This window comes from Rhinatrema bivittatum, chromosome 16 (assembly GCF_901001135.1).
Source record: "Rhinatrema bivittatum chromosome 16, aRhiBiv1.1, whole genome shotgun sequence".
NCBI classification, from domain to species: domain Eukaryota; kingdom Metazoa; phylum Chordata; class Amphibia; order Gymnophiona; family Rhinatrematidae; genus Rhinatrema; species Rhinatrema bivittatum.
Window position 1 is genome coordinate 41,087,438 of NC_042630.1, and position 27,937 is coordinate 41,115,374.

Consider the following 27,937-nt stretch of genomic DNA (forward strand, 5'->3'; position numbering starts at 1 on the left):
ATGAAGGCCCCCAAGACTTACAAGGGTTTCTTAAATCGGTGCTTAATACAAAATGAACTACAGACAATCAGCTTTCTCAATGATCTCATCAAGGTAACATTCTTCTTGCTGTATGGCCAGCCCTTGGTCTGGGCTTTTCCCCTCTGGGAGAAGAATGACCACCTTTTGGGGAACCTCTCCAAGTTCGTGGCACAATTCCAGATAATTTTTGTTGAGCCTGATAGGACCTCATCTGCAGCTGCAGACTTGCTTCATCAAGAAACAAAGACAGTGGGAGAATATGCCATTCAGTTCTGGACTTTGGCTTCAGAACTCCAATGGAACCAGGATAGCCTCATATTCGACTTCTGGCAGGAGAAGGCTGCCTGCATTAAAAATGAATTGATGGGAAGAGAACTACTTTCTGGCCTAGATGAACTCAACTCCCTGAGTGTGAGAATTGATGTCCAGTTCCAGGTGAGAGCTCGCGAGAAGGATTCCTTATGCAAAAGACTCCTGCTACCACTCTATTTTCCAAGGCTGGTCTAGGCGTCCTCTAAGGGTCCCTATCTTCATTGTCCAAGGGAGAATCCAAGCAACTTGGTAGATCCAAGACTTCAGTATTATCAGCTACGAGAGCCAGATAATTTAGACCTTCAATTCACTATTCACATAGTCTAAACTTGTCCTGAAAAACATATCCAGCTATGTATTACTTGGATATATTCTGCTGCACAGTTTGTGAAGTTCTCACATTGTTATGTGAGATAATACAAGCGACCAGTGATACAGGTATTTAATGTTTAAATACAATGTCCATTTCACTAATGACTTTATCCTGTCAATACCACGCCCATTGTTTTTTAGACATACACATACATACAAATTTTGCACATCATGGCTATAAGTCTCACAAGGTTACGTAGTAAACAACAATCACACATTGCTACAACATATGCACATAATCGTGTGTTTTGACTTTTTATTTTTAATTATTGTTAGTATTTATACATGTTTTATCATTTTATTTATATTTTTTATATTTCCAAGTTGATAACATTATATTTGTATTAACACGCATCTATGTTTATTTGTTATGTATATTTTGTCAGTCATGTGTAATTTTAATCAATATTGTTCTTGCAGTAGCCCCTGAGGCAGCTCCTGCGAGAGCGAAACTCGGCCAGAGTCGGGCTAACACCAATAAAGAATCCCTATTCATTCCAATCACTACCGTTTGTCCTGCTTCCCAGCATTATTGATCGGCTTCCAATTTGTTTCTTGGGTCCTAAAAATGTATGTGGACAGACGGTGGCCACTGAACATGATTAAAAATTAAAATGGCATCTCATAGCTGGATAAGTCCAAATTATCCAGCTAAGTGGCATTGAATCTCTATATTATTATGTTACCAAACAATTAATACATTGTGCTACAATTTGTTAGGGTTTTGCTGTCATTTAAAGCTATACAAAAGCATCAACAAAACTATGTTTTGTGTGTGTGTATTTACCATTTAAACAACACAACGTAACATTTATTTGTGTGTCATTTTGACATATTGATGTGAGTTATTTTTGTTGAGCCCGATATTCAAAGCATGCTTGGTGCTAGATAATTAGATATGTAGGTCTTATGCATCTATTTAGAAGTTGCTGAATATCTGGTTATGTTCAGCAGCTGCTAGATAGCCAGCTAAGTCACTTACCCAGTTATCTGAATAGCCAGATAAAATGTGGGTGGATCACTAGCAATATTCACTCTTATCTAGTTAAGTTAATTGGATAGTTATACCAGGTTTAACTTAGCTGGATATAACTTATCCAGTTAAATAGCTGCTTATATGGGGATATTCAGTGATGTAGTCAAGCCGCTGAATATCCCTTGTAACTTAGGTTATATTCAGCTAAGGGGGTCATTCTCTAAAGGGATCGCACGCAAAAAGGAACTTTTTGCATGCGAAAAGTCCCTTTTCGTGTGTGATACCTAAATTGGGGCGGGTTCTGGACCACATCGAACAGGAAGGGGAGGAGTCGGGGCAGCACTGGGGCAGACGCCATGAAGACATCACTGATGGCAAAAGGTAAGGACCCGTATCGCCACCAGTTTCATGCCGAATAACTACACCTGTATGGTGTAGTTATTTGGTGCGAAAGCCGGCAGCCAGTGCACCGCAGTGGTGCGATGGCTGCAGGCTTTCACAGGCCCACCACCTGCTTCGCCCCCCTGTCCATGAGTACCGCGCGATTCACTATTCTCTCTGAGAATAGTGAATCCAGGCCTAAGTTACTTACACAGATAACCTTAAAAACTGGGCCCTTTGGATATTATTTTGCAAATAGCAGGTACTAAAACACGTAGTAAAAACAAAACCAATGACATAAACAAAATGAACAAAATACATGAAAAAACGAAATGAAAGAAATAAAGAAGGGGGAAAAACAAAATGGTTCCTGAACAGACGCATTTCTGAAACGCTCCAGCAATTCTTGTGTAAATCTTTGAAAAACGTACCTTTACTCCTTACCGCATAAAAAAAAGGGAGATTTAGGGTTTTCCAATCTGAACCCCAGGTCCCCGCTGGATAGTGAACAATACCGCAGTTTACGTCACTCATATTGGAGATGAGGATGCGGAACCCCGCTGGTGGGATGGGGGGGGGGAGATGTTGTTGAGTCCTCCAGAGCCACGATTGCATCCGAAAACATCTCCTCCTTATAGCGTCGAAGAACTTGAGTTGCCAGGAAGTGATGTCACCGAGCAATCACATGTAGGCAGGCTGCTCGGTGCTGCTGAGGACCGGGAGAGGTCTCTAATTGCCTCCAACCATCCGGAGGACTCGGTGGACGGTGGAGAGAGAGGAGAACTGATATTACAGCTGAACACAACGGGAGTAGGAGCAGCGGAGGTAAAAAGAAGTCTTCTTTGAAGCCCCTAGAGATTAAGAAACCGGCTGTAATAACACTGGAATCCATATAGGATTTAATTGTGCTGCTTGCTACTGCGCACAATGAACAGTCCCAGCGATTGGAGATAGCCTCCATGAAAACTGACTCTGTAGAAAAGAATGTAAATTAAGGCAAGAAGAACAAACTCGGGCCTTAACGGAGATTACAAATGACTTAAAGAAGGAGACTTAATCAAATGTTGTATTCATGCGGGAACAATCCTCTTTAATGCGCGGGTTAGAATCAGGTGAAAACTATTTGAGGCAGTTGAATTTGAGACTATTGAACTTTCCCAGAATGGTGGGAGAGATCCCCCTAATTACATTCAAAAGATATCTAAAAGAAATATTGAAAATACTGGAAGATCAGGTACCAGTGGTGAAAAAGATACTATATTTACAACAGAGACAGTCTCAGATACAGATATCTCCAATTGGAGGTGAGGGGAACTTTAACAACTGATCAGAATATTTGGAAAGTTCAGGATGTGAAATAGCCGAAAGAACTGTTCTTTTTGTTTCCCTATTTTCTGAATACGATAGGGGTCAAATAATGAAATATTACTTTAAGAATATTAATGTTACATATAGAAACACTAACGAAAAATGGGTTCTGTAAATTACTTATGTGAAGGAGATTAAAACCTCTTCTGAATAAAAAAGAATTTAGAACAGTGCTACAAACCCTAATGTTTAGTGGCATCGATTACTGCAATGCCCTGTTACTTGGACTCCCCTATTCAACCCTGAGACCTCTGCAAATCATCCAGAATGCAGCAGCAGGGATACAACTGGAATCCGTAAACACAACCGTATAACCCCAATACTCATTGACTTACATTGGCTCCCAATTGAGCAAAGGATACAATATGTATATGAATATATAATATAATATAATATCTGTGCGATATGTCAAATCGAATATTGATTATAGAAAATAAATAAATAAATAAATAAATAAATACAAAGTCCTAACAATTCTCCATAAAGCAATACATACAGAAAATTCAGAATGGTTAACGGCATCTATACGATTACACACGCCACAGCGCAATCTGCGATCATCAAATAAAGGTTTATTGGCAATTTCATCGCTATCATCTGCCAGATTAACAGCAGAAAGAGAAAGAGCAATATCCTGAGCAGCCCCTAAGATTTGGAATATCCTACCAGTGGAACTAAGGTTGGAATCCAGACAGATAGATTTCAAAAAACTTCCAAAAACATGGCTAGTCAAACAAGCCTATGGTGAGAATAACACCTGAGCAGTCAAGATAATGTGGTGAAGAAGCAATTTATGAAGGATGTGGAACCCACTTTTTGGTAGATGCATCATTTGTTGTTAGAAATGTTAAAAGGTACTAGCTATTGTTAATCACTATAGTTTTATGTTTGATATGATTTTTATGTTTTTAAAGATTATAAACCGATGTGAAGGTTAGGTCCGTACACTGGTATAGAAAAAAAATTGCTAAATAAATAAATAAATAAACATATCTTGGAGGCTTGATCCGAATATTTCCTGATTTGCCCAGAGTGACACAATTACATCGAAAAGAGTTTTTGGCAATGTGCCCAGAGACTATTGCAATGGGTGCAAATTTCTTATTACGTTATCCTGCAAAATGTGTAATTAAGTACTCTGGAAACACTTATATATTTTATAATCCTGAACAGCTAAGGCAGTCCTTGAGCGCGAAAGAGCAGGCCCCCACCATTTAAAATTGTGCATACAGAAAATGATATGGTTTATCAGGATAGCTTAACAAATTCTATTTCCTTATAATACTCCCTCTTTGTATTTTCTCTCCTCCCCCCAGCAATTACCGCAAATAGAAAGAATATATTTACATGATTAGAATATTATGATAAATGTAAGGTATTTCTTCTATGTAAACTCTTGTGTTTCCAAGTAAAGTAAATTGTTTGTAATTGTAAAAGGTGATAAATAAAACATTAGAAATAAAGAAAAAACTTTGTTTTCATGTACCCCCCTGCATTTTATACCTGGTATTAGCATCCATAGTGTCACTGGCACTTTTGTTTAACTTTCTGGCTTTGTTAAACTACAATTAAAAGGGAATGATGAGTAGGGATGTGAATCGTTTTAGGATGATTAAAATTATCGTCCGATAATTTTAATATCGTCTTAAACCGTTATGGAACACAATACAATAGAGATTCTAACGATTTATCGTTATAAATCGTTAGAATCGTGAGCCGGCACACTAAAACCCGCTAAAACCCATCCCCGACCCTTTAAATTAAATCCCCCACCCTCCCGAACCCCCCCCCAAATAACTTAAACATTTCCTTGCCAAATCCTACCTCCTTCAATCCCCCACCCTCCCGAACCCCCCCCAAATGACTTAAATTACCTGGGGGTCCGGAACGGCAGCGGTCCGGAACGGGCTCCTGCTACTGAATCTTGTTGTCTTCGGCCGGCGCCATTTTCCAAAATGGCGCCGAAAAATGGCGGCGGCCATAGACCAACAGGATTCGACGGCAGGAGGTCCTTCCGGACCCCCGCTGGACTTTTGGCAAGTCTTGTGGGGGTCAGGAGGCCCCCCCAAGCTGGCCAAAAGTTCCTGGAGGTCCAGCGGGGGTCAGGGAGCGATTTCCCGCCGCGAATCGTTTTCCGTACGGAAAATGGCGCCGGCAGGAGATCGACTGCAGGAGGTCGTTCAGCGAGGGTTCCGGCGCCTCGCTGAACGACCTCCTGTAGTCGATCTCCTGCCGGCGCCATTTTCCGTACGGAAAACGATTCGCGGCGGGAAATCGCTCCCTGACCCCCGCTGGACCTCCAGGAACTTTTGGCCAGCTTGGGGGGGCCTCCTGACCCCCACAAGACTTGCCAAAAGTCCAGCGGGGGTCCGGAAGGACCTCCTGCCGTAGAATCCTGTTGGTCTATGGCCGCCGCCATTTTTCGGCGCCATTTTGGAAAATGGCGCCGGCCGAAGACAACAAGATTCAGTAGCAGGAGCCTGTTCCGGACCGCTGCCGTTCCGGACCCCCAGGTAATTTAAGTCATTTTGGGGGGGGGGTTCGGGAGGGTGGGGGATTTAATTAAAGGGTCGGGGGGGGGTTTTTAGCGGGTTTTAACGATTTTAACGATATATCACGATATTTTACCCCCCCCAAACGGCAACAATACGATTCCCTCCCCCTCCCAGCCGAAATCGATCGTTAAGACGATCGAGGACACGATTCACATCTCTAATGATGAGCTAAAACATGGAGAGAAACTTGCTCTTCTGAAAAGCATACCTTTTATGGAATATTTTTTTTTTTCTTTCTTTGGTCAAATCTCATGATGTCCATAGCTGTCTCTAATTAGCTGAAATGTTTTTCTGTTCCCTTCAGATCAGTTATGGAGCCCTGGATCCCAGCCTCAGTGATAGAATTCAGTTCCCTTCCTTTTACCGAACTGTCCCTGCTGAGAGGTCTCAGTATGAAGCAATAATTCAATTACTGAAGCACTTTGGCTGGACCTGGGTTGGGATCGTGGCATCGGATGATGTCAGCAATGTGAGAGCCAGTGAGGAGCTGAGGAATGAGATTATCAGGAGTGGCGCCTGTGTTGACTTTTTAGTAATATGGAATGAAAACAATCACAGAAGAATATTCAGCACAATTGCTGAAGTAATGACAAATACAACAGCAAATGTGTTTATTGTTTATAGCAGATTTTCCCATTTTATGAGCCTATTGGATGACCTAATATTTAACCTAAAGTCAGACTTGCTGCTTGGGAAAGTTTGGATTTGCTCAGCTACTTTAAATATTTCTCCAGAATCTTTACTTAATAACATTTTTTTTCTATTCAATGGTTCTTTGATGCTCTCAGTTAAGAAAGGAGAGATTCCTGGACTTAAGAACTTCATGCACAGTACCTCTCACTCCAAAATATTGCATAGAAATCTGCTTTCTGAGTTCTGGATAAAGAAATTTCATTGTAGACCTGTAAATATTCCTCAAGATGAGCAAACTGGTTCCTACTCTCCATGCACAGATAAAGAGGAGCTGAGGTTCTTTAATGGAACAGAATTTGATGTGAATAACTTTAGATTCACCTACAGTCTTTACACTGCTATATATGCAGTGGCTCATGCTTTACATAACATGCTCTCACCCAAAATGCAACAAATGGAATTTACTCAAATATCAAGCCTGATGCAGGATATTCACCCATGGCAGGTAAGAATAATATGTTTTTAGTACAATTTATGCTGTGAAACACACAAATGGCTTTGGATTGTCCATCTTATTCATCGATCTGACACTGATGTCACAGGGATGGACGGGCAGGTGCAGATCCGTAAGTGCACTGGGGAGAGCGGTGAGAAAGTGACGCAGGATGTGGACTTTGCTGCCTGAGCACTACTTCATCCCAGGCTGGCCAGGAGTCAGTGGCTCTGTCTGCATTCCCCATAGATGTGGTCTGTAAGGGAGGCAGGAGCATGTGCAGGGGAGGAGAGAAACATCTGCAGCAGAGGTGGAGCTGAGAGCAGAATGAGAATGGGGGAGGAGGAAGGTGGAGATGCAGGAAAGGATTGTAATTGGGAGGGAAGAGGAGAGGTCTGCACCAAAATGTGTGTATGAGGAGTTGGGAGGAATGCAGAGAAAAAGACACTGGGGTGTGGAGTGGAGGGCGCGATGTGAGAGCAGCACTGCTCTGGGCTGGATTTATTGTGGCTCTTGTACTCTCACCAGGGGAAAAATGCACTCAACATGTACTCCAACAACTCCATTGCACAAATCAAATTACTAAAAGTATTTGAAAAAGTACTTCATGACCACAGTGAGTGCACAGATAAATGTAAAAAAAACCCCAAACACCTAGATAAAACACTACTCATCAAAATCAAAGAAAATAAATCATTTCATTTCATTTTCATTTATTAAAATGTATTAATCGCCTAACACTTAACAAGGCCTAGGCGATATACAAGGGTACATACATAATATTATTTATTTATTTATTTATTTATTTATTTATTTAAGAATTTTTTATATACCGGGGCACGTCAAAAACATCACCTCGGTTCACAGTGTAACGTAACGTAGCAACAGGCTTTACAATAATTTAGAGTAGATAAGTATAGATAAACATTATTTAGCTTTACAATAAATTAGAGTATATAAACATTATGACAACTAATTCAATTTAGGATAGGTGTATTATGAGGAGGATACATGATAAACTCTTGAGGAGAGTAGGAGAGAAAAGGTTATTTAACTATTCACAAGTCGATAGGTATCAAGGGCGGGTAAGGAGAGGTAGCTCTTAAGGAGGGTTGAAGAGAGAAAAGGTTCTTTAATTATTTATAAGGTGGCAGGTGAGTAGGTGGATATGGAGGGGTAGGAGGAGGAAGGGGTTGTTGGGTTGGGAGGAGGAGGAGTAGGGGAAAGGGGAGTGGGAGGGGGTGGGGTAGAGGGGTCATGGAAGTAAGGGGAGTGGGAGGGGGTGGGGGTTGGGGGTCATGGATGTAAGGGTTCATTAGAGGTGTATGTGTCGGGGAGGGGCGTGAAGGTAGGGTATGTAAAATTTGGGCGTGGTTGGTTAATCGGGGTATGCCAGTTTGAAGAGCCAGGTTTTGAGATTCTGTTTGAATTTTTTATGGCAATAATAAAACAATAATAAAACAATAATAAAACAATAATAAAAACAAAATAAAATACAAACAACAGATTTCAGCTTCACAGAAACCAAGCCGCAAAATACCAAATATTAATGGTACAATTACTATTTTAGACATAACAGCATATTCCAAAAAATTGAATATTCAATTAATAAATCGTCATAAATCAAAATCAAACATGCAAGCTGCATCCAAAAACCACCTGCTATTCAGGTGTTACTAACCACTAAAGGAGTAAAAAAGGCTGGTTATTTCAAAACTTTTTTCTGACAACAATGGCAGACTTAACTATAATCTTTACAAGCCAAGAATAACTCCTGCCACCCGTGACTTTGAATTTGAAATAAACACATTTATAACTTTCAGTAGCAACTAATTTCTCATATGGCTCAAAATAATATTAAAAAAAAATAAATAGAATGCTTGCACAGTACCAGATTTTAGCAGCTCCTTGAATGTTAGTACATCCCACCATCAATTCCTTTGAAGAGTTCTCCACTTTTAACTGTCGCTGTAACATTTAGGTCATTTATATACAACCATTCCACTACAGAGAACCTCTGTTTTGCTGCATTTGAGCTTCCTTAGGGGGTTAATCCACAGAATGTGGCTTATATCTTGAAAACCAAAGCTGCTGATCTTCTTCTCATTGGTACAGATTCAACATGCAACCAAACATTAGTCTATAAGGTGCCATCCATCTGTCATTTTTTTCTACTCCAGACTAACACATCTATCCTTCTGAATATCTGAAACATTTCATAGCACTTGATAGAAAGACAGCAATCACTACTCAATTGGCTCAAGCTCTTTTATTAAAAGCAAAGCAACTACCACTAGGTAGCTGAATTCATGTCACTTGAAACAATATTGAGCTCCTCTAAACATGGCAGCTTCTAAACAATAAGGTACACTACACTGAGGGTAATATTATACTATTGGTTCTCTTACACCAAGCAATTACATAAACAAAAAGAGAACTCACGACATCGCAACATTCAATCTCAAATATATTATTTATTAATGAAATAAATAAAATAGATCTTGTCTAGACAATGATTACTATCTAACACAATCATTAATCCATACCACAATCATATCACAATCATGCAACAGCTATAAAAACATCATATCATAATGTAAAAATCCCAACACCAATGTGTGACAAATTTTCAAATCACAATGTAAAATATCTATTGCAATATCATCTGTTTTAAATTTGATAATATTTCACAAAGTATGATAATGGTGATGCAACATATCTCTGTAAATGTCTAGAACCTGGTATTCTCAAGTTCCAGCATTAACCACTATACTTTTCCAATTATCACAACCAAAAACAATTCTAAACAATGACAGCAATCCACAGGAAAATGTGCAGAAGAATTTAAATGTCCACACTTCTTAATGCAAAGATAAATTTTAAGATTTTATTTCGGCAACTCCACAGTGTAATGCAAAGGTTTGTATGAGCAGGTCCCCCGACACGGACCCGTGTTTCGCCACCAGGCTGCGTCGGGAGGGACGGGAAAACAAAAACTTTATTATTCTGAAGTTACTTTCAACAAGAGTGTCACTGGGAGAGCACTCTTGTTGAAAGTAACTTTAGTTTAACTGTGTAAGCTTTTCATTTATCTGGTCACATACCTTTGCACTCCTTAACAAAATAATTGAACAGAAAATAAAGTGTTGTGTCATGATGTCTGCAAGTTCGGGTTCACGGCACACAGGCTGTACATGCAGTTTATATATTGTCTTAGCCATGAAGGTAGTGAGCGGGTCACATGCAGGCACATCTAAGCAGCTGTAACAAGCCACGATGCTGTGTGAAGAAGGCACCAAGAGGCAATAGTAAAGCTCCCCAGCAATGAGCTTGTTCTTTACCTCTGCCTGTCTTAGCAGCACACACACACATCTTTCATTGTTATGGCATTGCCCATATGGTCTTGCATGCTCAATGAATGCACAATTGGAATGAGGCAGGCCATTGTAGCATGCATGGTGATGTGGAAAGCAAACCTTTAACCTTCAAGGGCAGTATGACTTTAACAACGCAATTAAAGGACATAAACATAAATGTTTTGTTTCAAAACAGTGAGCACTTTATTAGCAAACACATGTAGTGCACTGTTTGAAATAAAGGCAATGTCTTAGATAATCACATTGTGCAATGAATACATAGCAAACAGTTCAAAAATGTGAACTTTTAAAGTACACATTGTGGGTACATCTGTACATTCATAGATCTTACATATACAGGCATTGCATGTTATCCTTTATGCACAATCATGATTACTATGAAGAACATAGAAAGAGGAAGTGGCATTCCTAAAGCTATTGTACTGCTGTAACATTACTGCTATATTCAGTACTTTGTGCTTTGAAGTGAAAGGCCCCAGACAGCCCATGTTGAAAGAGTACATTCAAAGGGACAGCCAAAGGGCCACAGCAGCAAAATTCAAGTAAAGGCCCCAGAAAGTCCATGTTGAAAGAGTGCACTCAAAGAGGACAGCCAAAGGGCCATGGCAGCAAAGTTCAAGTAAAGGCCCCAGACAGTCCATGTTGAAAGAGTACACTCAAAGGGGACAGTCAAAGGGCCACAGCAGCAAAGTTCAAGTAAAGGCAGCTGGACCAGGATAGTAAAACACAGCAGCATGAAGACAGGAGGCCCAGGTGAAGATGCAGCAGCATGAAGACAGAAGCATCAGTAAGAGTTGAGATGAGAGGAAATATCAGCATCCAGAGCAGGAGATGACACATGATGAGAAGAGCTAGCAGCTGCTACAACAACATATAATGCTTTCGGGAAGATATAATATGGGTAGAGAATGAAGGATTTATAGTTAGTCTGTAGGAGCTAAAAAAACAACATTGAAACTCTTTTCTGCATGCCAGCACAGAAACTGAGTAGTGAGGATGGGCCCAGCAGGCTTCTTCCATCCAGCTGGCACAGGAACTCTGTAGTGAGGATGGGCTTGGCAGGCTTCTTCCATCTAGCCAGAACAGGAACTCTGTAGTGAGGAATGGGCCCAGCAGGCTTCTTCCAACTAGCCAGCACAGGAACTCTGTGCAGAGCCCAGCCCGGGTTTGGTATAGATGTGTGGTTGAATGATCATAGAGGGCACATGGCTATATAGTTCATGGCCCCTTACCATGACGGGGCCAGCCTGTTGGTGGGGGCATGAGTTTTGAGGGCCTATCCCTTGCCCGTCTATCAACATGGGGACTGCTCTGTGGTGTAGATTCCACTTATGGCACTGAGTACTCGGAGGTTCTGGCATCCTTAGTAAAATCTGCATCAGCACATTCTTAAGGGTGTTTATAGCGCCTGTGAGTGTTGTAACATTGTGGGTGTGGGCTGCCGTTTGCTGTTGCAGAATGCAGGTCTGTCTGTTTACAGCCCTCCATAGCCCCAATAGCTCTGCCCGTATATGTCTGTGTTGTTCTACTTGCCTCCTTTGCAGCTCATGCAGCTGCTCCTGTATGGACTGATGAGGTTGGGGGGATGCTGATGGTGCAGATGCTGCTGGCAGTAGCAGTGTTTGTGGTGTAGGTCTTTGTGGCTGCAAAATTGGCATTATTGGGCTTCTTCCCTCCTCCTCCTCCTCCTCCTGGATGCCTTGTGGTGGTTCTGGATGGGCCTGTGGTGTGTTGACTTGACCTTCAAATGATCCTGGAGGCACCCACTCCATGCTAGGCTCCTCCATTAACTGTGATAGATTTAGGGACACATAAAGTTGGGGCAGGGAACCCTAAGATTCCAGCATTACAAATGCCCCAGCTGACTGTGGCTGCTCGGTTGCTCCTCCTCCTACTCAGCACTAACCTGCATCTCCACATCCATCAGAAAAGGCTTTCCCAACCTGATGGTGGCTGGCTGGTCCATGGCCCTGGGACATCCTGGCTGGGACCAGTATGTTGTCAGGTGAGAGGTGTGGAAACAAACATAACACATAAGTATCAATAGGAGTAGGTACCCTTTTTTCTTTTGGCATCAGAGGTACACTTTGCTTCTTTGCATTGTAAGCATCTGATTCCAAATGATGTGTACATCTGTTCCTGCATGCCCTCTTATATGTGAAATCCATTCCCTTGTTTACATCCGGTACCAGCCTTTCGATTAGGTTATGCTCCATTTCAGTGATCACTATCGGACATGGAGCTCCTTCTCCCATCATTCGTCGGTGGTTGTTTTGGGCCGCCACCTTGGCTTTAAGCTGCACCTTTATATCTCTGTACCTGTGGTTGACCTGCTCCCCACTTCTTTTTATGCCACTGTGCCTACTGCTGGTCTGGGCTAGGCTTCTTCAGATCCGGGCCTTGGCTGACTTAGATGTTTTAGGTTCCTGGTTGCCAAACAGTGTGACATAGTTTTCAAGCACTCCTACTATTAACATTTCATTGACACTGAACTAAATAGCATGGAGTCAAAGGCATCCTGCTGCTTGGCTGCCAGATGAGGGTGCCACTTACTCTTCCAGAGAGTTGTCCTCACTGTCCTCATTCTCCGAACCACTCAACTCTCCCCTCCCTTCTTCCCCCCCCCCCTCCTGGGCCTGCTTGCTAAATCCCTTCCCCTCTTCCTATGTCTACCTTGGCCTACTCCTCCCTGCATGCTTGCCCGATTATCTCCTTCCCCCACCTGCTTCCTCCTATACCTTCTATGCTGCCTCTCTCTACTCCTATCTCTACTCCGACTCCTACTTCTCCTTCCTCTGCCTTTGTCATCCTGCCTCCACTCCTCCCTCCTCCCTCTTCTGTCCTCATGCTTGACCTCTTGTCTCGCCCCATGCCTCTCATGCTCCACTTTCTCAAACTCCTTCACACCTCCACACACAACCTCCACCACTCACCACTACCTCCTCTACTCACAACCTCCTCATCACTCACCACCACTTCCTCCACTTACAACCACGTCCTCCACTCACCACCTCCTCCACAGAAAAACAAACAGACAAACTTCATAAACAAAAACTTTCTCACACACACACAGAGAGACAAAAGACAAAGGTTAAGGATGACAAAAGGAAATACAAGACAACACACTCAGAACTTGCAATTATAAACTACTATCACCATCAGAACAACAACTACACTCTTCTCCTCTAAACTACACCTCGACACACCCTCAAAGAGACATCTGCAGGAAGCCTGTATTATATAACGTGTAAAAATTACGCACAGCGCGATGCTACAATGCATGATGCGGTGACATAGTGCTGCGTGCGATGATGTACTGCTGCATGTGATGACATTTTGCGGCGTGCAATAATTTTTCTCCATGTGCGGAGATTTTTCACCGCATGTATTAATTACTTTTAGTCATCATATTATTCTAAACACGCCCCTTTTTTCGCAGGTGCTATTTTCACTATATTTATAGCTTTTTTATGAATCTAGGCCTTTGTTAACCCCAACCTAGAATGACCTTAGAACACCTCTGATCTATCTTGGTAAATTATATCTAAGTAAAAACTTATCTTTATAAAACAGTGGCAATTGACATGACAGGAATTTCAAATCCGACTGCTTATATGGCTAAGTTCCTAACATAGCCAGACAAACCATTTAAATATGGACCTCGGGACTCCTAAATTTGTACTGTAATTAGTTTTCCAACATGTAGGTGCTTCAGTTAGTTGCCTTGTTCTGAATATCAATGGTAAGTATCTAACTATTTTTTCATACTTTGACTCCAACCCCATAGCATTCAGTTTTTAGGAATCCAAATTTAGGGAATCAGTCTTGTCACTTTTTAAAGAGGCCAATTAAGATGCCTAGCTCCTAAGATTAGGGGCTAAAATCCTCTGAAAATTAATCCACAATTATTTCAAACAAAATTTACTTTCATATCTGTTATGCTTCCTTGTTTCAAGATAAACCACTACATGAAAAATCTTCAGTTCAGAACTTCAGCTGGTGATTTGATTATCTTTGATGAGGGGAAACTGCAAGGTCAATTTGATATTGTAAACTGGTTGATCTTCTCGAATGGAACTATCTGGAAAAATCAAGTAGGAAAATATAATCCATCTGCTCCTCAGGGTCAGCAACTCCTCATCAACGTGAGTGCAATCTCATGGGGACCAAATATTACACAGGTAAGAACCAGGCATGCGTCCACTTTTCAAAAAAGTTCAAAAACAACATTTTTTTTATGCCAGCAAATTATTTCATGGGTCATTACAGTTATTCCACGAACCATTCCCCTGAAAATTCAATAAGAACTCTTTCATTCAGCAAAACCACATTGGAAAATGATGTTTGCATGATCCATGGGTTCTACGGTGCTGATTCAGAGAAGATACAAACAAATTGGCAAACTCACATCAAATCTGTCTGACAGTTAACAGATTTAGTTGAGAACTTCCCCAGTAATCCATAAGAAAATCCCGAAATTCCTTCAAGCTTGATTCATGAAAATGTTCCTGTTTTGAATTTGAACTCAAATTTTGTGTACGTGTATTATAATTTTGATATAAACAAAAGGTGAGTTTTTTTTAATATATAAGAGATTTAGGGATAATGTGTTGATTGTCAATGCAAGAGCCGGTGTTTGCAAAGCTGGTGCAAGCATATTTGGTGCCCAAGGCAAAAATGTGGCCTTTCATTTCCCCTCCCCTAACTTAATTACCAGCAGTAGTGTCTCCAGCATGGCACTGCCTTTACTGACATCATTCGCTGTGGTACAGCACCCTTCTAGATATCACACTTGCAGAATTTTGCTGCCCCCAAAATCTTGGTGCTCTAGGCGACCGTCTAGTTTGCCTAATGGGAGCACTGGCCCTGGGTGTTTGGATATTCATTATTAAAACATTTAGGACAAGAGAGTCCCCTGTTTGGACAATAATATTTAGAATCAAGCTCATAAGTAGCTAGTTTATATTAATGGACCTTTTCACAAAAGCATGGTGAGCATAATGTGGCTATAAATATGTATGTAAATGAGAAAAAAGCTAATAACTTGTATATTAATGCCTGCATCAGCCTTACAATAACACTTCTTTGGCTGCTTTGATAAACACCTAACTCACGCGAAGTGTCGTTCCAAATTCTCTAAATAGAACTTGTATCAGAGCCTTGTAAAAGGAGCAAAATCTGGATTGCACAGACCCTGCTAACTCTAGGCCCATTTCTTCCCTGTCATTCTTGGCTAAATTATTTGAAACTAGTCTTGAATCAGTTGTCTGATTTCATTGAAGAGTGTGAAATCTTGGACCCTCATCAGTTTGGTTATCAAAAATTCCTAAATTCTGAGCTTTGGTTCTCTTCATGTTGGACATTTTTAGAAAAGGCCTTGATGTTGGGAAAGCTTCATTCTAGTATCATTAGACATTTCCTCAGTATTTGACACTGTCGATCACAAAATACTACTATTTAGGATTAAGGAATGTGACCTGTCAGGTACAATTTTGGCTTGGTTTTGTTATGGTTGAAGGACCCATCTAGGCAGGGAAACTCCCATGGGAACAGACCATAGCTATAGGGCAAGACAGATCTAATCTAGGGAATCTTTGGCTTATACCAGCCACCGCCCCACAGGTTGAACCCTTGGGTTCTGGAGGCCAGCAGGACTTAGACAGGGACTGAAGACTGAAGTCAGGCTGGACTGGAGACTGGAACTTGGGCAAGGCTGGAACCAGAGGCAGGTGTGGAACACTGTAACAGGCTGGGACATTGGAAAAAGCTGGGACAAACAGACCAGGACAAGACAGGCAAGACAAAGACTAGACCAGACAGGTATCACAAAAGAACTAGGGAGTCCAGTGAGCAAGGCAAAAGCAGAAGGACTAGGGAGGCCACAGAGCAAAAGTAGAGCAGAAGGCTGAGGAAAGCCATAGAGCAATCTGAGACGTGGGGCATAGCAGGGAGCTGAGTGGACTCAATGACAAGGCCCCAAGCATAACCAGAGGCAGGGTTAAATGGCTATGCCCTGCTGAGTGATGTGATCATGGTGGCTGACACTACAGAGAGGGTAAAAGCTGCTCCTTGAGGGTGTCTTGTGGTTCGGAGGCTGCATAACAGGCAGAATCACAACAGGTTTGGATCATTTATTTCTGAATATACACAACAAGTTAGAAACAGAAAACATTGCTCAGAATGGTGCTGTTTGAAGATTGGGTGTTTTGATTGATTCTCATATATCCATTCACCATCATCTTAAGGCTGTGATCAGATCTGGTTTCTTTAAACTGAGAGCTCTATATGGTCTGAAACATATGTTGCATAATGCTGATTTTCAAATGGTTGTCCAGGTATCAATACTACCTATGATTGACTATTCTAATATTGTTTTAACTGTGCCTTCCTATCCTGGCATTGAAACTTATCAGGAATTAATGAATACTACCAGCAGGTAGAAAGCATAGATACCACATCAGATCCGTGCTGAATGTGCCAGGAGCGAGGCAGTTGATCTCTCATTCCTGGTTAGCAAAAATAAGGTATCCAGGAAGATGGGAAGGGTTGGGGAGAAGGTGGAGGGCAGTATAACTTGTCTTTATATGTGGGTGGGTGAGAGGTAAGGGAGGGGGGTCCAGACGAGTGTACAATTCATTGAAAACCAGGACAGGGAGCCTGGGTAAAATACTGGTGATTTTTAAAAGATTACTATTGGTTTGGTGGTGACATGAGTACAGCCCAACAGAGCTTTTGTATACGATTTTAGGGATAGAGTGGGGATTGGTCTGCTTGCCCTATTTTTTTTTTTTTTTGATTGGTTATGACAGTTCTACTTCACCAGATGTCTTATAAAGATATCCAATTAAGTAGTATGTTATCCAAGCACGCAACGCCACATAACTGAAAAAATACTTGGCTATATTCAAATATACTGTAGCTGTAGGTTGTTTTGTATCTGGATAACTTTAAACAAGTATATTCAGCGAGATCTTTAACTCACTGAATACACAGGACAAGTTATCCCGCTGACTTTAGCTGGATAACTTGTCCATTAAACTACCTACTGAACATTGGCCTCCAGATATCTTATTACATTACATCTAATATCTTATTACATTTCCTTTAACTCATAACACAACCCAGATTCCTCGCTCTGTGTGCAGTGAGAGCTGCTCTCCTGGATACAGGAAAGCCCCTCGGGAAGGAAAACCCCTCTGCTGCTATGACTGTGTCCCATGTCCTGAAGGAGAAATCACCAACATGATGGGTGAGTAAAATGAAGAATGGCATGTGGGAAAAGCAGTATGATTGATAGGAAATAGATGGAGGGGATCATAGACAGCTGTCAAGGACAGTGGTATCTTTTCTAAAATATTACCTGTGAAAGGCAATATATGTTATACCAGGAAACACAATGCATGGATTAAAATCAGTTGTACAGTAGAGTGGATTTGATTTTATGGGGGTTGTTTATATTGCCTCTTTCACCTGTGTCAATTGTGGAAAACTCTTTTCTTTCATTGAAAGGAAAAGTTTGATCAATGTGGTCCATGTGATGATCACTTTATGGCTGAATCACTGTAATGTAGGGATGTGAATTGGAACCAGAATCGGTGAATTTTCCTTCCTTCGTGCGGTCCGATCGGGTTTTTTTTTTTTAATCGGCTGCGCCCGAGCCGATAAAAAAAACAACCCACCCCGACCCTTTAAAACTGCTCCCTTAGCTTCCCCCACCCTCCTGAAGCCCACCCCCCGAAAAAAACATTTTAAAATTACCTGGTGGTCCAGTGGGGGTCCTGGGAGCGATCTCCCGCACTCGGGCCGTTGGCTGCCACTAATAAAATGGCGCCGATGGCCTGTGGCCCTTCACGGGGGAAACCTGAAAACTGCCACACCAGGAATCAAAACCTTCCAAACCCGTGCGTAAGTAAGTGACATGGAAGTCTTATGCACGCGAAGTAGAGTAGAAATCACCGACTCAGGGTACCCTTTTTTCCTCAGCTGGCGCCTCTCATAAGCCAAGCCACTAGACAGAAGCGATCCGCCTGATCGAAAAATACTGGTGTCCAAGATGCAAGGGACCCTCGACCCCAAGTTGATTAGGTCCGCGAACCAGGGTCTTCGCGGCCACTCTGGAGCTACGAGAACTACCAGTCCCCGGTGCGACTCTATCCGTCTGAGCATTTTGCCCACCAGAGGCCAAGGAGGGAATACAGAGAAGCACGCTGCTGGGCCAAGGAAGGACTAGAGCATCTACCCCTTCTGCTCCGTGCTCCCGTCTGTGGCTGAAAGACCGTACCACTTTCGTGTTTGTTCGCATCGCCATCAAGTCCAGGTGGGGAACACCCCACCGCCAGATCAAGAGTTGCATCACCTCCTCGGATAGCTCCCACTCCCTGGGGTCTAGCTGCTGACGATTGAGAAAGTCTGCTTGGATGTTGTTGACCCCGGCTATGTGAGACGCCGCCAGATGATGCATATTGCGCTCCGCCCATACCACAAGCTTGTCTGCTTCGACGGCCACCAGCCAACTCCATGTTCCTCCCTATCGGTTTGAGGTAGGCCACCGTGGTGGCATTGTTTGGATAGGATCCTTACCGACTGATGGTGTACTAGGGGATAGAAGCTGTGCAATGCCAAACGAACTGCTCTGGTTTCCAAATGATTTATGGATCACTTTGACTCTGGAACCGACCACTGACCTTGAGCAGAGTGCGACTGGCAAACTGCCCCTAACCGGAAGGACTGGCATCTGTTATCACAGTCAGCCACCTTGGATTCTCCAAATCGGAGACTACTCCTGTCTGGATCTAGGAGAGGCCATTGAAGGTGAAAATCCTCAGACTTGGGATCCCAGCGAGAAAGCAACACTCTCTGAAAAGGCCTCAAATGAGCGAATGCTCATGGGACCAATTCCAGAGTATAAGGCATAGAACCAAGAACTTATAAATATTCCCAGATGATGGGCAATGGGAAAACCAGCAGTCGCCAAACCTGAGACATCAACTTGGCCATTCTCTGCACGGGAAGGAAAACCTTGCCCACCACCATGTCGAATCGGGCTCCTAGAAATTCCAACTCTTGTGACGGAACCAGTTGGCTCTTGGGAAAGTTGACCACCCAGCCGAGGGACTGATGCCGCAGTACCACCAACTGAACTGCCTGCTCGCAGAGGCACTGTGACTTCGCCCGAATGAGCCAGTCATCCAAATAGGGATGAACCAGAATCCCTTCTTTCTGCAGAGACGCTGCTACCACTATCATGACCTTGGTGAATACTTGCGGTGCCATCGCCAGACCAAATGGTAGCGCTTGAAACTGGTAATGTTCCCCTAGCACCATGAACCGGAGAAACCTTTGATGATGCTCCTGTTCACCGATGTACAGATAAGCCTCTGTCAGATCCAAAGAGGTCAAATATTCTCCTTTGTGTTTGGCCACAATGACAGATCTCAAGGTTTCCATGTGAAAACAGGGAACGCGAATGGCTCTGTTGACCCTCTTCAAGTCCAGGATGGGATGGAATGAGCCCTCCTTTTTTGAAACTACAAAATAAATGGAATATCTGCCTGTCCGGCACTCCCCCGGCAGGACTGGAATGATCGCTCTCAGGGCCTTCAAGCGAGCCAGGGTCTGGAGTACCACTTGCCTTTTCACTCGAGACCCACAAGGAGACATCAGGAAAAGGTCCCGCAGAGGGAGAGCAAAATCTAAAGCATAACTGCGACTTACAATGTCTAAGACCCATTGATTAGATGTGATCTTGAGCCATTCCTCTTGAAAAAGAGAGCGTCGGCCCCCTATCACCGGAATGGAAGAACGGGCTGGCGCACCTTCATTGTGCCGCCTTGGGTGTTGGAAAACCCCCTGGGAAGTACCACCTCGGGGAGGCCACCTGCCTCAAAGGAGCGTTGCCCAAGCCTGCGACCCTCGACGGGGAGCTTGCCAAGAAGGAAAAGGCAGGGCCCTAGCTGAACGAAAATTGCCGCTGGCCCTGGGAAACGACCCCCTATAGGAATTGAAAGGACGAATAGATCTGGGCTTAACCTCCAGCAATTTGTAAACCTTTGTTCTCTCCCAAATCCTTGATAAGCTGCTCCAGATCGTCTCCAAATAGAAGCTTCCCTTTAAAAGGGGAAGGATCCCAACTGAGACTTGGAAGAAGAATCTGTAGACCAATGGGGCAGCCATATTAACCTCCTTGCTGCCAACCGCGGAGGACATTGCTCTGGAGGAGGTCCTCAGCAGATCATACAGAGCATCCGCTGTATAAGAGACAGCTGCTTACAGGCGGTCTGCTGCCTATTCCGCCTCAGACAGGGGTAGTTCCTGTGCAGTAAGCAGTTGCTGAATCCATTGAAGGGTGGCTCTCTGCATGAAACTACTGCAGATCGCCACCCTCATTCAGAGAGCTGACACTTCAAAATTTCTTTTAAGAAGTATCTCAAGCTTCCTGTCTTGCAGATCTTTCAGGGTGGTGCCGCCCGTCACTGGAATGGTAGTGTGCTTGGCAATGGCCGCTATGGCGGAATCTACTTTTGGAATCTTAAGAAGGTACAAATATTTGTCTGGAAGTGGGTAGATCTTCTTCATGGCTCTGCTAATGCAAAGAGTGGCTTCTGGAACATCCCACTCTCGAGTCATGAGCTGCAAGAGGCTTGAGTGGAATGGAAAGGATCGAGGAAGGAAGAGCACGAAGACCGGACAACACTGGATCCCCCGGGTGTCATCCATCACTGATTGTGGAACTGGTAAATACAGCTCCGTAAGAACTTGTGGAATTAGAGGATCTAGCTCTTCTCTCCTAAACAAGCGAAGCACCAGCGAATCATCCCCTTCAACTGAAGCGGCAGAATCCAAGTCAATCGCCCAGATCCTGAAGGGGGTCCTGGGGCGCGGGGTCAGCCAACAGATCTGGCAGTGTCTCTTCATCAGGTACTGGCCAAGGTAATGGAGCACAAGGTGCCGAATGAGGGTCAGGCATGGGTCTCTTTGATGGCGGAGGTTGCTGTAAAATATCAGCCTCTGCCTCCATGTAAGCTTCGTGCAAGAGCAACCACAATTGGGATATGAAAAAGGGTGCTACCTCTTAAAGGCCCCCTCTGTCAGAGCAGAGGAAGTGGGAGGAGGCAGAGGCTCACATGCATCATCGGGGAGCGGTACAGGACTTAAACAAGGAGGCGGAGGAAAGTCTCCTCCACCGGAGCCCTGAATATCCTCTGAGGGGGAATTACTCAAGATGTCTGCTGCCGTTCCTCCCCGACGCTTCGCAGGGATGGAGCCAACTGACAAGGAAACATCCAGCCCCCATTTGGCAACCCCTCGCAGCTGCGGGAGAGATCTGCTGCCTAGCAGAGGCTAGGGATGTGAATCGTGTCCTCGAATCGTCCTTAACGATCGATTTCGGCTGGGAGGGGGAGGGAATCGTATTGTTGCCGTTTGGGGGGGGTAAATATCGTGAAAAATCGTTAAAAAATCGTTTAAAAAATATCGAAAAAAATCGAAAAATCGAAAAACCGGCACATTAAAACCCCCTAAAACCCACCCCCGACCCTTTAAATTAAATCCCCCACCCTCCCGAACCCCCCCCCAAATAACTTAAATAACCTGCGGGTCCAGCGGCGGTCCGGAACGGCAGCAGTCCGGAACGGGCTCCTGCTCCTGAATCTTGTCGTCTTCAGCCCGGCGCCATTTTCCAAAATGGCGCCGAAAAATGGCGGCGGCCATAGACGAAAAAGATTGGACGGCAGGAGGTCCTTCCGGACCCCCGCTGGACTTTTGGCAAGTCTCGTGGGGGTCAGGAGGCCCCCCACAAGCTGGCAAAAGTTCTGGAGGTCCGCGGGGGGTCAGGAGCGATTTCCCGCCGCGAATCGTTTTCGTACGGAAAATGGCGCCGGCCATACGCGTATGGCCGGCAGCCATTTTCCGTAGGGAAAATGGCGCCGGCAGGAGATCGACTGCAGGAGGTCGTTCAGCGAGGGTTCCGGCGCCTCGCTGAACGACCTCCTGCAGTCGATCTCCTGCCGGCGCCATTTCCGTACGAAAACGATTCGCGGCGGGAAATCGCTCCCTGACCCCGCGGACCTCCAGGAACTTTTGGCCAGCTTGTGGGGGGTCCTCCTGACCCCAAGAGACTTGCCAAAAGTCCAGCGGGGGTCCGGAAGGACCTCCTGCCGTCCCAATCTTTTTCGTCTATGGCCGCCGCCATTTTTCGGCGCCATTTTGGAAAATGGCGCCGGCTGAAGACGACAAGATTCAGGAGCAGGAGCCCGTCCGGACCGCTGCCGTTCCGGACCGCCGCTGGACCCGCCAGGTTATTTAAGTTATTGGGGGGGGGGTTCGGGAGGGTTGGGGGATTTAAATTTAAAGGGTCGGGGTGGGTTTAGGGTGTTTTAGTGTGCCGGCTCATGATTCTAACGCTTTTATACGATAAATCGTTAGAATCTGTATTGTATTGTGTTCCATAACGGTTGAAGACGATATTAAAATTATCGGACGATAATTTTATCGTCCTAAAACGATTCACATCCCTAGCAGAGGCAGCTGAGAAGGGCCCCTGTCCCCCGGCAAAGCAGCACGAACATAATCCGTCGCGGGAGAGGTCAGGTTGCGACTCTCGAACACGCCGAGCACTGCACTCCCCACGGTATGGCAGATAGCGCTGCGAAAAATAAACTGCCTGGATAGAAGTCCACCCCTTCTGGAGGCCCAGGAAGGAAGCAGGCTGTCTTGTTTACTTTTTTTTTTTTTAAACGAGCAGGGGAATGGAAACGTCCCTGAACACAGAGGAATGAAACTTCTCTGACATGTAGGGGAGAGGGACCGTCCCACCGGTAAATCTCCCCTACTCACCGGGCTGCCACTGGCTCTCCAGGTAAGTACGCTGAAAGTCCACAAGGCTCAGCTATGCCTGCAATGAGAGGAAAACTTAATACTGCAAGTAAATAGGAGAATCCAAACCCCTAGCAATGAAAAAGTATTTTTTTTTTATTACTCACTACGCTGTTGATCTAGTCATTAGGCCACTGAAAGTATATAATGAAAGTGTGTTTGAATCAAAAAGAATTAATTTAGTAAGACCAGGACCGCAGGTTATGCTGTCTTCCACCTGCTGGAGTCAGAGAAATACTGAGGGATCGCAGATGGCACACTAGGTTTTCAGGGGGTGCCTTTTCAGTTTGTTCTCTGACTCCACCTGCTAGAAGGGAGGTATAACCCAGCTGTCTGGACTGATCCGGGTAAGTACAGGGAATTCATGATATTGGCAATGGGTAAGGCAATATTTTCTTTAATTGTTTTGAAAAGATTGGAGGAACATGGAGAACTGGGATTGGATTTGTTTTCATTTTAGAGAGATTAATTTGGAAAATTTCAGTGCTAGTGACTGTTATGAAGTTTTTTCCATGATTGTGTTGCTGGTGGGGTGGGTGTTAACACTTTTTAAGAGAACTTGGAAAGGTTTTGAAACAATTTTGTCATATTTGATTACAAAATTTTCCAAAAGCATTACTTCAATCCATTGATGTGTCGATATTGAGACAGGTAGGACTTTTATTGTTATAGTTAATAATGGATTTCACACTCTTGAATTGAGTCTTTGGATTATTGTGTGATACTGTGCTTCATCTGGAAAAGTAGTTTTATTTGGGAATATTGACAGCTTTCAATAGAGTGAGAGTTCAGTTTTGAAAGGGATTAGATTGTTATGGATTAAATTGTGAATGATGGAAGCTAGTTTTTATTGGATTCACCATTGGTAAGACATTTTGAACTGATGAAACAACAGCCTAACAAAACAGTGTCTAGAGAAGGAGGAATTCTTGGATACATAGAAAGAAGAATAACCCTGTAAAAAACTGGAAAGCAATAAATATTACTGTAGCAAATGCAGAAACAGAAATGAAAGTTTGAGCCAAATAAATTTTACAGATAAAAGTGGATAGTAGTGCTATTTCTATATTATATACTAGCCGTTAAGCCTGTAACAACGGGCTACATTAAAACTTTTTTGGGCCATTTCCTTTCCACTCCCTGCCCCCCCTCCTCCCATCTCTCTCTCTCCCTCCTCCCTCCCTCACCTCCCCCCACCTCCCTCTCTCTATCCTCCCTCCCTCCCTCTCCACTCCCCCCACCTCCCTCTCCCTCTCACCCCCCCCTCCCTCCACCTCCCCCCTCCTCACCTCCCCCACTCCTCTCTCTCGCCTCCCTCCCCTCCCACCCCTCCCCGCTCCTCCTCCCTCCCCCACCTCCCCCCACCTCCCTCGCTCTCCCCTCCCCACCTCCCTCTCTCTCCTCCCCCCTCTCACCTCCCCCACCCCCCTCTCTCCCCTCCCTCCCTCTCACCTCCCCCCCGCACTGTCCCCCCCACCTCACACTCCTCCCCCTCCCCCACCTCCTCCCTCCCCCACTCACTCTCTCCCCTTCCTCCCACCTCTCCCACCTCACTCTCTCCCCCTCCCTCACCTCACTCTCTTCCTCCTCCCCTCAGCTCACTCTCTCCTCCCTATCCTCACTCACTCCCTCCCAGGCTCATCCACAACTGGCAGACAGGGGGTGTCCCGTCCCTCCCGTGCGCGCGTCGCTGCCGCTACTGCTCCTCCCTGCCTCTCGCATGCTGCCGCCACTACTGCTCCTCCCTGCCTCTCTCTCTTGCATATTGCTCCTCCCTGCCTCTCGCGCGCGCGTCGCCGCCGCCGCAGCTACTGCTCCTCGTCGCCGCCACTGCCGCCGGTCCTGCTCGTTGCTGCTGCCGCTGCCGGTCCTGCTCCTAAGAAGCAGGTGCCATTTTTTTTTCTGACACGCTGCGCTCTGGCCGATGTGCGCGCAGCGCGGTAGAGCTGCTCTCTTACTGCGCATTTGCGGCACGTCGGTCCGGGCTCCCTTATAGGTATGATGTTACAATGCAAAAGTAACAGTCATATCCAGTGTGAAAAGAAACAAATGATGTAACCTATCGGCCAAATGTGCTTAATTATTTTTCTTGATTCCTTGATAGATATGGAAAACTGTGCACCCTGCCCAGAAGATCAGTGGTCAAATCCGGAGAGAGATCGATGCATCCCAAGAGCCATTGACTTCCTTTCTTATTGAAGAGCCTTTGGGTCTAGCTTTAGCTTCTGTTGCTGTTTCTTTTCCATAATAACTGCTGGAGTGATGGGAAATTTTTATTGGAACATAAAGATACAGCCCTGGGTGAAAGCAAATAATAGTGATCTCAGCTATATCATGCTCATCTCCCTAATGATGTCCTTCCTCTGCACCTTGTCATTCATTGGACAACCTCTAAAGGTGACCTGTCTGCTACGACAGCCTGCATTTGGGATTATATTTGCTGTCTCTATTTCTTCTATATTGGCTAAAACCCTCACAGTTGCTATGGTCTTCAATGCTACGAGACCTGGCAGCAGGCTTAAGAAATGGTTTAAAGACCAGAATATCCCTCTATCTTGTTCTTCTGTGTTCAGTGGGTGAAGTCCTGATATGCACTGTGTGGCTCCTCATGTCTCCTCCATTCCCAGAGTTGGACACAAAATCTGAAACAGGGAAAATGATATTACAATGTAATGAGGGATCTGTAACTGCCTTCTACATTATGGTTGGATACATGGGATTTCTGGCACTGTTAAGTTTTGTTGTTGCGTTCCTAGTAAGGAAGTTACCTGACACCTTCAACGAGGCCCAGTTTATCACCTTCAGCATGCTGGTGTTCTGCAGTGTTTGGGTGTCCTTCATCCCAGCGTACCTGAACAGCAAAGGCAAATACATGGTGGCTGTGGAGATATTTGCTATCCTGGCCTCCAGCACTGGACTTCTGGGCTGTATATTTATTCCTAAGTGCTACATTCTTTTGCTAAAGCCTGAAACGAACACAAGAGAACATTTAGTAAGGAAACATTCAAAAGAATAACAATTTCTAACATAATTTTGCCAGAGGGAAATGCCAGTTCTGCTCACAGTACTTTTGAGGTATTCAAGATGTCATAGGCTAAATGAACATAAAAAAGGAGCAAGAAACACTGAATAAAATGATAATAACAAACAATTGTGTGATATTGAATTTAATTCACTCTTCTATTGTATTTGTTTTTGAATCTCAAAAAAAGTGAGTGAAAAAGTCAATGCATAGTAAAAAAGTGTTCCACTGCAAGTAGATGCTAGCTAGATGAAATCATAACTGTTATTAAAAAACATCCACTATAACAATGTATGTTCAAAATGAATTTTTGAAATACTTTTACTCATCATATGAATACATGATTCAAAAAGGGACATAAAATCTTTGAAACATACATTCCTTATGTGTGTGTGCTTTATTCATTTAAATAGAAACTCCTGTACAAACACCCCACCCCCAATAAAGGACCTCTATTTCACAAAACTCCTTGGCTTTTTCAGGGGAACATTCAGACAAAACATCACAGCTCAAGAAAAATGTATCTCACTGTATTATAAGACTTTTCAATCATTCAAAGTGTGACTGCACCTTGAGTTATCTGTGCAAATCTGGTCACTACATCTCAATAAATCAGAATTCTAAATGGTACAGAGAAGGGTGACCAAAATGATAAAGGGGATTGAACGATTTCCCTGTAAGGAAAAGTTAAAGAGGTTAGGGTTTTTCAGCTTGGAGAACAGACTGTTGAAGGGAGATATGATAGAGGTCTATAAAATAATGAGTAGAGTGAGTAAATGCAAATTGTATATTTTACAAAAAGTACAAAAACTAGGGTTCATGACATGAACTTATGAGCTAATACATTTAAGACAATTAGGAGAAAATATATATTTTTTTACTCAACACATAACTAAACTCTGGAATATTTTGCTGGAGGATGTGATCAGTATATTAGTGAAATTAAGCAATAGCTTAATATTCAGCTTTTGTATAAAAAAGTAGATAAAGACCTGACCCCATGATTCATTCTCCAAAATCTGAGAGAATGAAAACAATCAGAGAAGGAAGGTTTCCTAACCCATTGTGCAATCTGTTACGAATTAGTAAATCCTTGATGGAAAACGGTCTTACCTCAGAGCATGATGGATCTCTCGCTGCAGCCAGGGAGAAAGGAATCCAACAAGTCCAAGCTCAGTTCAGTAGAGACCCAATACAAGCAGGGTGATCCAATTCTGGTTCAGTTTGATGGCAGGCTGCGAGTGAGCAAAACCAAATCCAATCCGGGTCAAGGCAGGCAGTGAGCGAGGCCAATCCAAGTCCGGTCCGGGTCATAGGCAGGGAGCGAGCGAGGTAAATCCAAGTCCAGTCCGGGTCGTAGGCAGGCAGCGAGCGAGGCAAATCCAAGTCCGGTCCGGGTCATAGGGAGGCAGCGTGCGAGGCAAATCCAAGTCCGGTCCAGGTCGTAGGCAGGCAGTGAGCAAGGCAAATCCAAGTCCGGTCCGGGTCGTAGGGAGGCAGCGAGCGAGGAAAATCCAGCCGAGTGAGCAGGGGCTATCACGTCGGGCTCACCAG

At 44.1% G+C, this 27,937-nt stretch overlaps 1 pseudogene; it reads left to right on the forward strand.

Annotated features, from left to right (window-relative positions):
* Positions 1-26,377, forward strand: LOC115077501 (annotated as a pseudogene).
* Positions 26,378-27,937: the final 1,560 nt, after the last annotated feature.